Raw genomic sequence first — 16,986 nt, 5'->3', positions numbered from 1 at the left:
GTGTATTGCTGTATCGACACAAATAAACACTCAACTGAGTGCCCATCTGACTTGATATACAAGTGATCAGAACGCCTAGAATCATGATTGAATGAATACGGCACAGAAGGCGGCCATTCGGCCCATCGAGCCCATGCCAGCTCTTTGTAAGAACAATCCAGTTAGTCCCATTCCTTCGCTCTTTCCCCATAGCCCTGCAATTTTTTCCCTTCAAGTATATATCCAATTCTTTTATGAAAGCCATGATTGAATGTGCTTCTACCATTCCTTCAGGCAGCCCATTCCAGATCATAACTACTCGATGCGTAAAAAAGTGTTTCCTCATGTCGCCTTTGGTTCTTTTGCCAATCACCTTAAATCTGTGTCCTCTGGTTCACGACCTTTCCACCAATGGGAACAGTTTCTCTTTATTTATTTTATCTAGACCCTTCATGATTTTGAACACTTCTATCGAATCTCCTCTCAACCTTCTCTGCTCTCAGGAGAACAACCCCAGCTTCTCCAGTCTATCCACATAACTGAAGTCCCTCATCCCTGAAACCATTCTAGTAAATCTTTTCTGCACCCTCTCTAAGTCCTTCACATCCTTCCTAAAGTATGATGCCCAGAATTGGACACAATGCTCCAGTTGTGGCCGAACCAGTGTTTTATAAAGGTTCAACATAACTTCCTTGCTTTTGTACTCTATGCTTCTATTTAGAAAGTCCAGGATCCTGAATGCTTTTTTAATCGCTTTTTCAACCTGTCCCGCCACCTTCAAAGATTTGTGCACATATACCCACAGGTCTCTCTGCTCCTGCACCCCCTTTAGAATTGTACCATTTAGTTTATATTGCCTCTCCTCGTTCTACCTGCCAAAATGTATCATTTTGCACTTCCCTGCGTTAAATTTCATCTGCCATGTGTCCACCCATTCCACCAGCCTGTCTGTGTCTTCTTGAAGTCTGTTACTCTCCTTCTGTTTCAAAATCCCAACTGGGAGTGCAGGTGGATAACTCTAATGTAATACTTAATTGAATTACACCAATTCAGTGCCTGGCAGAAGATATTAAAACCGTATGGTCTTACTGTCTTCATGATAGAGTATGTCACAAACCATTTTCTGCTTGTCTACAAACAATGTGATGATGTAAATTGTGTTGAAACACACCATAATTGCATCTCTTAACGATTTAAAAAAAAGCTTTACTTCTCTCTCTCTACACAACAATAAGGTTGCCAAAGACTTTTCTGAAAGACAGTCACTTTTAAAGCAACTGCTCTAGATTTATCTTAGGATAGCTTTATCAATGGCAGCTGTGAATTCTTCCACGTGTTTTGGCAGATTACAGCAGCACCAGAGCATCATCATCCCTCACGTGAGCCCATTTTGTCAGACGTGTCCAACTTGCGGCCCCCAAGCTCTGGTCATTCAGCACGAAGCCCAGGTAACTCAGACCTACTTGGATTTATGTTACTTATTCACTTGTTTGTTCTGTTTGAATGTTGTGGACTTGGAGATTTGGAAAGGGTTGTTTTTAACGCTGTTGTTGTTTAATTGCTGGATAAATCTATTAAGTTTCTTTTTATTAACACCCCCTTGTATAAGCCCCTGGGGTCATGAACCAGCTCTCTGGTTCCATTGATTGTGTATTTTTCTCTTCTGTAATGGGTAAAATCTGTTCTCAATACATTATTAGAGATTGTGATAAGTTTAGCGATAGTGCAAAAAACATTACATTTATTTAAGCAGGTGGGCAAACAGTGCTTTTTGGGAGCTATTGACTTTTATCAGAAGTGCTTTGTACTGGGAAAGGAAGGAGTTTAAAATCAAGGACTACAAATCCCTGGAGGGAGCACTGTTGGGCCCCTTTAGGCATTTCTCCCATTTCCCTTCCCCATAGCATGCCCTGATCTTAATTGTTACAATATGAAGCATTATCATGTCAATGAGCAACTTGTTTCTCTTTCCTTTAAAAATAAAGCTGTCAGCATCAGGGAAATATTAGGAGCGATGTTTCTGAGTTAAAGAGTGAGAGAAATTGCAAAAAGCCTTAGTCTCAGTTTGCGTATTCAGTCAGCTCATCAAAGAGAGGAGATCACGTGGCAGCAAGTGATACATTCCAATAGTTGGTGTACAGAGTAAGGGTTCTCTGTTATGATCCTTGGATCTCACTGTTGGTTAACTAGATATTTGGCCACAAAAGGTAGACTCCTCATTGTTATGAATGTGACCAGTGTGAAAAACTCAAGAACGTGACAGCTGTTAAGAGATGAAGGAGGTAAGCTTGTCGTGGAGTGTGAGGGAATGGCAGTAATACTAAATAAGTACTTGGCCGCAGTTTTCACAGACGTGGTAGAGATTTAGATTGTACAGCTACCAGAGATGGGTGTAGAAGAATTCCCAGAGGTTATAGCCCCGACTTTAACTCAACCCACCCGGCGGGAATGGGTTGGGTTCAGGTCGGATGTCTGTTTTACATCCCGTCCAATTTTACTCTTCAGTGGAGAGTAACATTGGGCAGGGTCTAAAACAAACCCAAACTTGCCCCATTCCCACTGGGCAGGTTAGGTTAAAATTGGAGCCTATTATTGAAATGGAGCTGATATTACTCAAACTTGAGGTAGACAAATCACAGAGGCCTGACAGTTTACATCCAAAGATCATGAGGGAAGTTACGGAAAAAGTAATGGAGGCTCTGACTATAATTTTCCAAAATTCTGTGGGAAGAAAATTTGTGCCAGGGGACTGAAGGGTAGAATATGTGATTCCTCTCTTCAAAAAAGGGACATAGTTAAACAAGGAAATTATATCCATATTCGCCTTACTTCACTTGCAGCAGGATGGGCAGATAGGTGGCAGATGCAGTTCAGTATAAGAATATGGAAAGCAAATATGCCTTAAATGGATACAGCAAAGGCTATGGGCCCCGACAACATCCCGGCTGTAATGCTGAAGTCTTGTGCTCCAGAATTAGCCGCGCCTCTAGCCAAACTGTTCCAGTACAGCTACAACACTGGCATCTACCCGACAATGTGGAAAATTGCCCAGGTATGTCCTGTCCACAAAAAGCAGGACAAATCCAAACCAACCAATTACTGCCCCACCAGTCTACTCTCAATCATCAGCAAAGTGATGGAAGGTGTCGTCGGCAGTGCTATCAAGCGGCACTTACTCACCAATAACCTGCTCACCGATGCTCAGTTTGGGTTCCGCCAGGACCACTCGGCTCCAGACCTCATTACAGCCTTGGTCCAAACATGGACAAAAGAGCTGAATTCCAGAGGTGAGGTGAGAGTGAATGTCCTTGACATCAAGGAAGCATTTGACCGAATGTGGCACCAAGGAGCCCTAGTAAAATTGAAGTCAATGGGAATTAGGGGGAAAACTCTCCAGTGGCTGGAGTCATACCTAGCACAAAGGAAGATAGTAGTGGTTATGGGAGGCCAATCATCTCAGCCCCAGGGCATTGCTGCAGGAGTTCCTCAGGGCATTGTTCTAGGCCCAACCATCTTCAGCTGCTTCATCAATGACCTTCCCTCCATCATAAGGTCAGAAATGGGGATGTTCGCTGATGATTGCGCAGTGTTCAGTTCCATTCGCAACCCCTCAAATAATGAAGCAGTCCGAGCCCGCATGCAGCAAGACCTGGACAACATCCAGGCTTGGGCTCATAAGTGGCAAGTAACATTCGCGCCAGACAAGTGCCAGGCAATGAACATCTCCAACAAGAGAGAGTCAAACCACCTCCCCTTGACATTCAATGGCATTACCATCGCCAAATCCCCCACCATCAGCATCCTGGGGGTCACCATTGACCAAAAACTTAACTGGACCAGCCATCTAAACACTGTGGCTACAAGAGCAGGTCAGAGGCTAGGTATTCTGCGGTGAGTGACTCACCTCCTGACTCCCCAAAGCCTTTCCACCATCTACAAGGCACAAGTCAGGAGTGTGATGGAATACTCTCCATTTGCCTGGATGAGTGCAGCTCCAACAACACTCAAGAAGCTCGACACCATCCAGGACAAGGCAGCCTGCTTGATTGGCACCCCATCCACCACCCTAAACATTCACTCCCTTCACTACCGGAGCACAATGGCTGCAGTATGTACCATCCACAGGATGGAATACAGCAACTCGCCAAGGCTTCTTCGACAGCACCTCCCAAACCAGCGACCTCTACCACCTAGAAGGACAAGAGCAGCAAGTACATGGGAACAACACCACCTGCACATTCCCCTCCAAGTCACACACCATCCCGACTTGGAAATATATCGCCGTTCCTTCATCGTTGCTGGGTCAAAATCCTGGAACTCCCTTTCTAACAGCACTATAGGACAACCTTCACCACACTGACTGCAACGGTTTGAGAAGGCGGCTCACTACCACCTTCTCAAGGGCAATTAGGGATGGGCAATAAATGCCGGCCTCGCCAGCGACGCCCATCCAATGAACGAATAAAAAAAAGGAGCAGAGTGACCTTGGAGTGCAGCTACAAAAGCATTAAAATTATTTACACAAGTAGACAAGGCCATAACAAAGGCAAATGGATTCCATGGTTTTAGAGGCCTAGAAATTGGGCTGCGTAGTGCTCATTTATCAGGCATTATCAGGCAGTATGCCTCCTGCTATGGCTCAAAAATGGCAGGCAGAAATTGCGCCGCCCGCCATGTCGGGTAAGGACAAACAAGAGGTGTCCTTTACCCACACCTGAAGTAGGCGTCAGGTTCTTTGCAAATTCAAATAAGAGGCCTAATGCATGCTTGAGGTCCCTACTCCAATATTGGTTTGCCCTGAGGCAGCCAGCGCCATCGCGGTCCACGCTCAGGGAAACCAGCCCTACAAAACGCCTGCAGCAAAGAAGGTAAGTAATTTACCTGAATGTGGAGCCAAGAGGAGCAGGTGTGCTCCTCCCAATCCACATGAAAGGACCCGATTGCCGCCACTCCCGACACCCCCCTCCCCCCACCTTGGCTCTGATATCCCCGAACCCCGATCTCCCACACTCCAGCCCTGAGATCCCTGACCCCCGATCTCCCAGCCCCAGCCCCCGCGACTCCAGATCTCCCTGCCCCACGACTCCATGCTCCCCGACACCCTCACCATTTGCCAAACACCCTGCACCCCGGCACCCCAACCCCCGCCACTACCCCGAGTGCCCAAAAATAGGCATTCCAAATTTCTAAGCCAGAGAATACAAAAGCAAGGCAATAATGATGAAGTTGTACAAGACCTTAGTTAGACCACAGTTAGAGTGTTATGTGCAGTTCTTCACACCTCATTATAGGAAAGATATAAAACTAATGAAAATGTGCAGCATATGTTTTCTAGGATGTTTCGAGGGATGAGCAGCTACACTTATGAAGAAAGATTTGACGGGGTTTCTTTTTCACTCGAACTGACAAGGTTAAGCAGTGACCTGATTGAGGTCTTCAAGGTTATGAAGAATTATGATTCGGTAAATAGTGATAGATTGTTTCCACTTGCTGGTGAAATAGTAACAAGAGAGCACAAATTTAAGATAATTACAAAAAGAATTAAAGCAGCTTATAAAAATGGCTTTACACAGAGGGAGGTTAGAATGTGGAATTCTGTGCCACAAAGCGTTGTCAAAGCAGAGTTCATAAATTATTTGAAAAGGAAATAAATAGTTTCTTGCAAAAAAGGAATAATTAAAATGATGTAAGCGAGCAGGCGAGAGGGATTAGACATTGTAGCTCATGTGGAGAAAAACACAGGTGCAGACCTGGCGAGCTGAATGGCCTACTTATGTACTGCAATCATTCTATGATTCTGTGAGGCTCCATGATATCCACTCATAGGGCCCATGAAGACAAAAGCTTAAACCAACCCAGCCTTATGTCCAATGTTTTAGTGGAGATTATAAAAACCTCTGCTATAGATGATGAAAAACTTTCAGACAGTCAAGAATGGCAGAGAATAAGCAGTCACCATCTACCCACCCAAACTCCAAACAATCTCTCTGCTGCCCATGTCTAGTGATCATGAGGCCCTAAACCTTCTTCTCTGTGTTCAGCCTATATCCTTTGCAAAATGACCTCAGCCCCAGTTATACATAGTGCTACATAACTGTATGCAGCTATTTATATACCTGTTACTATGTGTCTGTGAATTAATGAGTTGCACTTGAGTATATTTATACCATGGTTTATCTGGATATATAAAATGCATGATTATGTGAATAGTGTGTAACCTTGTATGTACCTTCATTTAACCAGATGTATAAATCCCACAAATGACAATGAAACCAGTCTGTGCTGAGTTCAGGTCAGGTGCTACAATCAGCATCAGTAGCCCTGGGAAGGGAAAAATTCCCTTACTGATCTGCAGGAAATTACATGTGTGTAGGTATCATATAAGAACACGATCAGGCTTGTTTGTGATGCCTCTAATGGTTGAATAGGTACATCCATGAAGAATGCCCATTTGGGCAAGTTTTGGGAAAGCCCATGGAACTGTACCCAAAAAGGAAAGAACTTACATTTATATCGCACCTTTCACAACCTCAGGACATCCCGAAGCACTTTACAGCCAATTAAGTACTTTTGAAGTGTAGTCACAGTTGTAATTTAGGAAAAGTGGCAGCCAAATTGTGACACAACAAAGACTCACAACTAGCAATGAGATAATCACCAGATAACCTGTTTTTTTAAGTGATGGTTGAGGGATACCTCTCCTGCTCTTCTTCGAATACTGCCATGGGATCTTTTACATTCACACGAGAGAGCCGATGGGGTCTCGATTTAATGTTGCATCCAAAAGGCATCTGACAGTGCAACACTCTCTCACTACTGCATTGTAGTGTTAGCCTAGAGTATGTGCTCAAGTCTCTGGAGTGGGGTTTGAACCCACGAGCCGTCTGACTCAAAGGCGAGAATTCCAGCCAGAGTAAGTGGAACAGGAGAACTGAAGGGGAAAATGTAAAAAAAATTAGAAATAAAGTAACCTCTGATAATCTAGAAATATAGATATTTCTCCTATTGATTTGACTCTGTTCCAGCCAATTGCTTACCTCAGTAGAATCTCTTTTAAAATCTAGATTGATAACAGCTCAAGAATTGATTTCCTACGAAAGTGTTAAAGTGGATGGCGTGTGACCATATATAGCAACAAGAAAATTCCATTGTTTTTCCACTACCCAGAGTGTTTCCAGACAGTTGGATTAATAGCACAAAGAATGTTGGTGCTTCCTACTGAGCTGGAACTAGGAAAGGCAATCAGCGGAGGGTGGGAGGATATCCGTGGCCCAGCCAACTGCAGTGAAGCAGCATTTTAATTGATCCCAGCTGCTTGTGAGATGAAAGTCATTCTGGCAGCTTTAGTCACGTGTCCCCTGGGAAACTGGCCGCTGAGCTCTGGGCTGTGTATCTCTGCTCCCGCCTTGCTATTTGCTGGTGAGATTGGAGGGAGGGAGTGAGGGGGGGGTGGTGGAGAGAGTAGAGTGAGTGAGCACAGTTTGAAAAGCTCTTGCACGGAGAGACTGGAGCGCAGGAGAGGGACTGAGCTTCATTCACATTGGTGCGAGCTAGGCATCGGAGGAGAAAGAGATACAAAGACGGAGAGATAAACAGAGACTGTCGGCAAGGGAAGTGACACTGACGGATGGAAGGTAAGACCTAAAGAATGAAAGAATGGAGAAAGCTACACCACAGATGGTGTGTTAAAGATTCAATTGTTGTTGGGCTTCTCCAGAGTCCCTGCGTTACTTGGTGAAAACTTTGAAATATTTTGTGAAATACTTTTTAGCAGCAAGAGGCTTATTAAAGGCACATATGAGAATGTTACTTCTGTATTTCGATGGCTTAACATTCTTGTATGGGCAAAACCATATATATAATCCTTTTAAAGTGGAATTTGATATTGAGATGCCGGTAAGATTTTCATCTTTCAGCACGAATGAAAGAGATTTATCAAGTGAGGCAGGATGTTTGAAGGAAAGATTGTATTCTGCATTTAAATTGCATGTTGTGGCCTTAGTTACTTAGTGGCTTTCTGCACATTTGTAGCCAGTGCAAAGGTACTTCTGTGCTACTAACAGATTGTGTGGACCACAGTGATTGTGGAACAATGTGCTCTCATTTGATGGTGAGGAGGCTAATTTTAAATTGTATGAGTTTGAACTATGCAACAGTATTGGGGTGTTTTTGAAAATTAGATATTAATATGTTCTCTGTTATAATTTTGTATTTTCACCCACTGTCTCCCCCCCACACCCACCCCCCCCCCCCTCAAAATTTCCTCTTGTAAAGTCCCTGATGCTCTGTAGGTGAATGCACTGCATACTGTAGTACAGGGCCATACAGATCAGCAGACACCCTGCTGCTCTATACAGCTAGCTGATCTGAGCTCAGGTGGTAGTAGGGGTTACTACAGTTACTTCAGTATCCCCCCCCCCCACCTCAGCTATGAAGGGTAAAAATGAGCCAGGTTTGCCACTATCCAATAACCCTTGCTGGAAAATGCACGTGTGTCTATGTAAATAAGGACAGGATTGGGCACAGTCATGATGCCCCCAACAATTGATGAGCCTGCCGACACTCTTTGTTTAGGCTCACACATAAAGAACAGCTAATTAGGTGAGGTACTGGAGGACTGCCAGCACCTGTTGAATTGTACCACATTGAGAGTCAGTTCCTTCAGGAGAAGGGCAGGGAAAATGAAAGAAAGAGTTGAAAAAAGACACTTCCTCATTAAACCAGGGTGGAAGGAGTGTCTGGGCCATGTGGGCTACTCATATTAATGATGCTGTTGTGAGATCAGATAGCAGGAGTTGCATAACCCTGGAGCAGGGTTCACCAATTCAATTCTTCCTTCCCAAGAATAGCAGTATAATTTCTAAGAGAAATTATTTTACTACCCCAAGTTGCTCCATTTGGCCACCTGTCCAAGATCTCACAATACTTACCTGATGAAGGAGAACAGATTTGGATGTGAATTAAAGGCTGGGCCTGTGCCCGGGAAGTTTCTCCTGGAGTTTCTGTGACTGACCTGCTTTCCATTAAACGGAATAAGAGCTGAGGCTTCCTGTAAACAGACATTTCCACCATAAACCCTGTGAGGTGGAGAGGCAGAAGGAAATTGTATAATGATGGAACCATAAGTAAAAAAAAAATCTCTTGCAGGGATTACAAATGGAAATCAGACATGGCACACTTTAAATCACATTGCATTCAAGCAGAGAGATGAACAGACAGTTAGGCGTGGTGGGGTATTACTACTCAAGAAGGGGAATGGCAATGATTGATTTTTGGGAAACTTTTTAAGGTCAGATTTTAGGGGGAGCAGGCAGGATCTGGCTATTTTATTACTGTTTGTGAGAAACGTCTTACTGAGATCTTGACCCGTGTGGCATTGACAGGATGATTGAAAGGTTGGTGGAGCTGGGAGATTTAGGTGAGGTGGTTAATTAGGAAAAAGATCCAGACACTGGTAGCTGTCCAAGTCCAGGAAGTGAAATACTCTCTCTGACTTGCAGATATTCAATGGTGTTTTATAGAGGGGGGGAGGGGAGACCAGGCTAGGGCCAGAGATATTTGGAGAAGCACGTGAAAGATAAAAATAACTTGGGCAGTGTAAGACACACAAACCCTGATTTTAACCTGGGGCGTAAGTGTGGCCGATGTGGGTGGCAATCCGCCTGGCCCTCTGTGGTGTGAGGCTGGGGCCATTTTAACTCCCGGCCTCATTTTAGTTTCTCCACGCTGACTCCTGCCTGAAGCCAGAAGGGATGACATAGAGGCCGGTGGGCAGGAGCAGGAAATCACCCGGCTGTGGGCCACCAGAGAAACGGTTCCCGGTATGGTAAGTGAGGAGGAGGGAGGGTCCAACACCATCACAGTCGAGGGAGAGGGGAGAATCCCGGGGCAGAGGAGGCCCGAGGTTTCCTTATGGGGCCAGGAGGGTATTCCTGTTTAGCATGTTTAGTAAAGAACTTACCTGTGCCTCTTCTGCCTCTAATCCTGCTTGCTGCCAGCTTTTCTCAAAGATATATAGCAACCAGTCATCTCACTTAGTCCTGTCACTGGGGGGATCACACAGAAGGAACAATAAGGCCCTGAATTGCCTCACTACCTTACACACTCACACCGCTATTAACGTTGTTACTAGGTTAAAAATCGAGCAAACTTGCCTCTGGCACATTAAAGCCTCATAAATGGCATAATGTGCTAGAAGTGAGTTTCCATGGTCATTTTGGTAGCTTTAACAACTAGCCTGTCTAAGCCCCGTGGGGCTCCTTTGTATAAGATCACCACTCACTGTGCCTGGGTATTTTCTGTTTTTATGCCACTACTGCACTGCCCACCCACTCCGGCTGCACTCCCACCCAGGTTAAAATCGGGGTTTGATCAGTGTCAGCAAAGTTAGCCCTGTTGTAGATGCAGTCAGTACTAGGAGTATCAGTCCTATTGTAGACATAATCAGTACTGGGACAGTCAATACTGTCTGAGTCAGAATTGCTGTTTGTCTGATCTATTAAATATAACATATTGCACTGTATGAATTTGCCAGCACTGAACCTGTTATCAGTCTTTGCACACGTTTATGGAATCACAGTTCTTTGATCAGCCTAATCCATCTGTCACATTTGACTAAAGGCAGACAAATTTAATCATTTTTATCTGAACTGGACGAGCCCACACACAGAGATCTTCAGCAATTGGTCCAATCAGTTTCTGATTCTTTGCTGTCATCTTGCTGGAAATTCAAAGAAACAAACAAACTCTCGTATCCCAGTAGGTCTGTCCCAACCTTCCCCCTCCTCTCGCTCACCTGAAAAGATCTGAATGAAATTCTGCACACTAGTTATCAAGTATATATTCATTATTGAATGAATTGTAAATACTGAAATGTTCAATTTCCAAAGGAAAACAAACTGTTCAATAAAATTGTTCAACTGGTAAGTGTACTGTTCAATGTAGTACTGAGCCTAAAACCAGGAAAATTCTGGTTTGATCTCAGTTTGGGTAGCTGTTTGGGCCATACAATTGACCTCAGCATTGATGGGTTGGGGCTGGGGGAAGAAATGGCATTGCAGCTCCTAATCACTATCCAGTGACCCCTGCTATAAAATGATTGTGGGCAATGAGTGAGGACAGGATAGGGCTCACTGCGATGCCCTCCATGGTTGAATGTCCTGCTCACACTCACTGTTTAGGCTCACACATGGAGAATGCCCACTCTGAGAGCTGCCAGCACTGTGGATCTACACTCCAGCAAGAATCAGTGCCTTCAGGAATAGTGGAGAAAATGGGACAGGAAAATGGAGCAACCATTTGTTCAACTATCTCTTATGACCAACTTTCCGATAATTTGATAGACCCTCTATTGGTGATAGTGATATTGTCTCCCCCCCACCCTGCCCATGCTCTGCTTGATGCTCTAAGAATAGCAGTTCAATAACCCAACTGTCTCCTGATTTTCCCTCCCCTTTTACTCCCTACCCCACTCAGCACTGTTGTTGTTGTGGATGCCGCAACACTAGAGCCCCAATTTTAACCCTGCCCGCGCGGCGGGAATGGTGCGGGCAAGGGGTTAAAATGTCAGCTTGGCGCTACCCGCTGCGTTCCCACAGAGTTCGCCATTTTAACTCCCTGGTTTTCAGGAGCGTCGAGGCCGCCCTCCGCAGGCAAGTTGGCGGTAAGACCAGGATCAAAGCCAGAAGCGGCCCAGGTAGGTTCCGAAGTTCAAATTATCTGAGACACATATATTGGCAGCTAGATGCCATGTTGCAGCCCATAATAGATGTACTTCTGTAGATATGAAATTTGCAGCCACATTCTGATGAAAGAATTATAGATACTCACCACTGATATTGTTTTCCCTGTTGGTAACTATTCAAAGTACCATAATATTATCTGATGGGAAGTGAAGACTATGATATTCAATGAGTAGTTTACATGCCTACTTCATATAAGGTAGTGGTGGGCAGTCCTATCTGGTGAGGGCTCTTAACTTTTTATGGACTTACATATAGGTCCTGTGGGTGTTTCTTTCAGTTCTATACTCCCCTGATCAGCACAGGATCCTAATTTACATATTTAAAGAAGGACCTGCCAGCTTCAGGTGCCTTTGCCGCCTGCTCAGAAGAGCGGGTTACGATCAAAGATGGAGAAATCCAGGCGGGAAATCGGCGGGTAAGTCACCTGATTGATTTTAACTGTCTACCATCCTGGTTTCCACTGGGCGGGTAGGGCTAAAATCAACCTTTAGGGTCAAAAAGTAGAAAAGTGCCCTGATCTCCAGCACTGACAACTCAGTTTGATGAGCACAGAATAAATTGTTGATATTTTTCACATATATACAGATGACAAAAAAATACTGTAATAAATCTTGGGCTAAGAATATTTGGGGTACACTCACCTGTGACCTCTGGTACTGACACTGCCAAAGTATGGAGGGTCAGAGGGAGGACACCCCATTTATATAATCCAGGCTGGTGCCTGCTCTACTAGGGGTACATCTCAGGCACCTGTCAGAGGGGAACGCTGAAAATTTTGGCATCGGATGCCTACTCTGTGGGAAGGTGCTGGGACAACACCTACCCACCCCCCAGAAAGATACCCTCAGTGCCTAGGGTTGCCAACTCTGGTTGAGTGTATACCTGGAAGTTTCATCACATGACCCCCTGCCTCAAACTGTCCCACCCCCACACTCCCGCCATTGGTCCATCCTCCAGGCGCACTGCCTTCCCACGCCAATTGGAAAGCGAACAGACTCTTTGTTACCCAATTGGATTCACCTTGACTGTCAGTCAAACAGCCTTTTTTTCCCATCTCCAATATTTTTACAACTAATAAATGAAAATGTTCAAAGAAAATGAAACATTTTTTTTTAATACCCCTGTGATTTTTCTCCTGGGTTGCTCCCAGCAGTGTCCTGGAGATTAATCTTCAATGCTTGGAGACTCCAGGACAATCCTGGAAGGCTGACAACTATCAGTATCCCATTAGCTCCCCTTAAAATTACAGTAAAGTATTTTCAATCTTTGGGGGGATTGGGCCACAAACCAACCCTGGACCTCCAGGTGGGTACATGAATGCCAGCAGGCAGACTGGTACACCTCCTCTCACTCAGCGTACCAGTCCGCTGCTGCTTTGCCAGGCTGAGGATGAAGAAATTCCCGACCTGGAGTCCCCATCTCTTGGCCATTTCACCCCTGACACTGGTATCGTTCTTTGGGGTTGGTGGAGATTCCATCTCAAACAAGGCCCTGTGGAAACTGGCAGGAAAAGCCAGGACCTGCGATTCTGGGTCCTGATCTAATTTCCAACCCCTTCTGACATGCTTCTGCCAGACTTATGGTGGAAGTGTGCCATAAGGGCCACCCAGTTTTGGCCCCCATGCTTTGAACTGCATGGAGGGGATAGTAGGCATTGAAGGCATAATATGGAGGCAGAGGTCTAAGGGAGTTTGATACTGACACTGGATACCCAAACTGGGAGAGTATTCAATCTCCCAACATTAACATCTTTCCACCCAGTCTGGTGCTGTAGGCTCATCCATTCCTGGGACTGAATTATTCATGAATGCTGACTCCATTTAACTTGTAAATAGTTTGCTTATCATTGATTTATCTGAATCCCTATTATAACTACTCAATATCTGTCAGTATGGCTGAGTGTCCTGCAAACTGAAATCAGAAATCATAACATCGGCTAAGGCTGGGCAGGAAATTGGGTCTCACGGCAAGATTTAAGGGCCTGCAACTCCACCCCATTTTCCTGGGTCAGGGGTCATTTCCCATGCAGTGTGGGTTGTCGACAAGATTCCCACCATTAAAGGGGAGCCCGTCACTGCAAGGAAGCAAAATATTAACTCTTGATTAACTGAGTGAGGCAGGCATCCCACTAGATAGATTTAAGAACTAGAAAAGTTTGCACCTTCCATGTTGGGTTTAGTGCTATGTTAGTGCCGTTGTCTCCCAGTGTGTAGGCCCTGTGCAGCCAGCGGCAATTCCAAAGTAAACTGGCAGGATCTGCTAAGATTGGTGAACAGGAAAACCTGTTTTTTACTGGGTCTTCCCACTGGCCGGCCCAAGCAAAGCCAGCGGATTTACTTTCAACTTGCCGACAGCTAAATGAGCCCTACCGTGTCAGGGGTCAATGTGATGCTAATATGATGCTAAAACAATACAAAAGATGGTTATGTCTCTGATATTCCTTTCCCCTGCCTGGCACCGTGCACCTGAAGTGCACAGTACCTGACCTGGCCTGAACCCACCTAAATTTGCAGGCTCAGGCTATTTGCGTGGCCCCAGGCGTGCCCTTGGAACAGGCCGTTCCCTGACAGAGGCCTGCACCCAGAATTGGGAGTGGCACAGCCTTTAAGGCCTGTAGCAGTAATGGCACTGGGCCACATGGCCTTCTGGCTACTGTCTAAAATCAACAGTCAGAATGCATTCACTCCTGAGGATCTGTTGGGTCGTGTGGGAGAATAAAGACCACTTACTATTTTAGTCATCTTCACTTTGCTTCCTCAGACCCTCCGATCTGAAAGGTGGCTAGGCTCGAGGGCCAGTGACAGCTCCTTCAGGCACCCCTGTGTCAGGACATCACTCCAGCACATTGAAGAAAATGAGGCCTTTGCCTGCTCCTGTTGTAGACACAGGCAGGTACACCACCAAATAGATTTAAGAAGGGAAAGCCACGGAAATCCCTTTTTCTTTCTTGTACCTGGGCACAAAGGGCTAGAAATTGGGCTGTCGAGCGCCCATTGTTTCAGTGCTACGCGGCCTCCCGGCGTGCCAAGATGGCGTCCTGGATGCACACGCATATTTGTAGCATGACGTGCACCGGACGCCATCTTGGTAAAGAGTGAACACCCGGCAGCATATAAAGTAGGGAGAAATGCATACAGTGTGCAATGCTGATTTAAAGCGATAGACACTATTTTGGAACTTAACCCTCCACTCAACACACTGTCTTAGTCACGCACACCTGAACGTGTTTTACAGTGGCTGGAGGACACCCCCACCAGTGCTATTTGAAGGGATTATGCAGGTTAGTTGCTGGATTATTGCTTCTGGCTGCTGGTAGAATAGGAAATGTTTTTTGAGGCTCCCTATACTCACTGAAAGTTCCTAGAGTACATTTGAGAGTGGTTTGGCAGGTACTGCCTTATGGTTCGGAAAGTTACAACAGTGGTTGAACAGGATTCCTGACAAACACAGGTGGTCTGCTAGGGCTCCCGCTGGGCATTGAACACAACTGGGAGCATGCAGAGAGGCCAAGCAGGTCAAGCTGCAAGGAGAGGGAGGAGGAGGAGGCGCAGTGCACTGAGCAGGAGGCCATATCCAATGAGGGTCTTCAGGAACCAATTCTCTTACCTCAACATGAACAAAGAGCAGTGCATCCGATGACTGAGGATCACCAAGGAGGTCGTGACGGAGATCTTTCAGCTGCTGCAGCCGCAACTACAGCCTCAGAGCAAAGCAAGAACAGCATTGCCTGTCGCTATGAAGGTAACCGTGACGCTGAACTTCTACAGGTCTGGATCATTTCAAGCCTCTGCTGGCGATATTTGCAACATCACGCAGTTTGCAGTGCACTGCTGCGTAAGGGAGTCATAGACGCATTATACGAGATGAGGAACAGGTTCATCCGTTCCCTCTTGATAGAGACAAGCAGAACGAGCAAGCACCAGGGTTTGCTCACATTGCCGGCTTCCCCATGGTGGAAAGTGCCATTGTCTGCATGCATATTGCCTTGCGTGTTCTGCATATCAACTCGGCCGTTTTCGTCAACCGAAAGGGCTTCCACTCCCTGAACGTGCAGCTGGTGTCCGACCTCATGCTTCGAATCATGGAGGTCACGACACCTTTGTTATGTGGCAGTCCAACGTGTCAGCTATCTCTCACCCGGCTCAGTAAGTCAAAGGCTGGCTACAGGCCGACAAGGGCTATCCCCTCATGCAGTGGCTCATGAATCCAGTGCACCATGCATGCACACATGCAGAGCAGGCCTATAATGAGAGCCATGCTGCCACACGCAACATCATGGAGCACACCATAGGCCTCCTGAAGCAACACATCCACTGCCTGGTCTGTTCTGGAGGAGCCCTGCAGTACTGCACTGAGTGGATGGGAAGATTTGTAGTGGTATGCTGCATACTGCACAACCACGCCATCATGAGGGACCAGCCCTTTCCACTGATGATCGGACAAGACCCTGAGCCACAAGGTGAGGAGGGGGAAGGGGAGGAGGGGGAGGAGCCAGAGCCGGAGGATGAAGTGGAAGAAGACGCAAGGGGACAATAAGGAACACACGCCTTGCCTGCAAGGGCACTGCTTGCTCACCTGATCCTTGCCCGGTATCAATAATGTGAACGACATCTCCCAACTCACCAACAGTCCTACACTCCCCACCTGTCCGCTCCCACAAGACAATCAAATCGCCGTCCATCCGATTACACATTGCTTTCCCCCTCAGCTCATCGCTTAAATAAAAACCACCGCCAAATGCAAATTCAAAGTCTCATTTATCAATTAACAAATGAAATTATGCAAACAAAACTGGACTATTCGCCCTTATGCATTCCCTCAGTGCCTGTTGTTCATGTGCCTTTACCTATCCTAGTGCTCCTACAAGGTGCATCTCCAGTGGCTGGATCAGGGGGTGGTGGGAGGCTGCTGGCCTTCAATGGAGGAGAGTGCAGGTGGCTGTGGAGGTCGACCTCAAGCAGCTCTGGGCCGGGAGGGCCCGGCTTCAGACTGCACCATCTCAACATGGGCTGCAGCAGTCTGGCCTGGCTGGCTGTTAGCCAACAACAAGGGCACTAGCAGAGTGGCAGGGATGGGAACAGGAATGCTGTCATTCGAAGAGAGGACGGCAGATCCGACTACCACTCTCCCGGGGCGGTGCCTCAGCAATCCTGGTAATGAGTTGGAGAACAGATTGCTGGAGTGCTGTGATGCCCTGGGAGCCCTGTTCCACACTGGACCCAGAGTCACGATTGCAGCCGTCTGAGCTTCAACCGTAGCTTGC

At 46.2% G+C, this 16,986-nt stretch overlaps 1 protein-coding gene across 2 annotated transcripts in view; it reads left to right on the top strand.

Annotated features, from left to right (window-relative positions):
- The first annotated feature begins 1,409 nt into the window (after window positions 1-1,409).
- The window catches only part of LOC137332972 (probable E3 ubiquitin-protein ligase MID2), a 201,493-nt gene continuing 185,916 nt past the window's right edge, over window positions 1,410-16,986 (top strand). Inside the window, exon 1 of one of the 2 annotated variants that reach the window (XM_067997029.1) lies at window positions 1,410-1,427. The gene's annotated coding sequence lies outside the window, so the exon portion shown is untranslated. Of the gene's footprint in view, window positions 1,428-7,437; window positions 7,614-16,986 lie in introns of those variants that run through there. The other variant, XM_067997027.1, reaches the window with a different exon arrangement.

The sequence above is a fragment of the Heptranchias perlo genome, chromosome 15, assembly GCF_035084215.1.
Source record: "Heptranchias perlo isolate sHepPer1 chromosome 15, sHepPer1.hap1, whole genome shotgun sequence".
In the NCBI taxonomy this organism is placed as follows: Eukaryota; Metazoa; Chordata; class Chondrichthyes; order Hexanchiformes; family Hexanchidae; genus Heptranchias; species Heptranchias perlo.
Note: the sequence above shows the minus strand (reverse complement) of the source record. Positions and strands in the feature narration are given on the sequence as shown.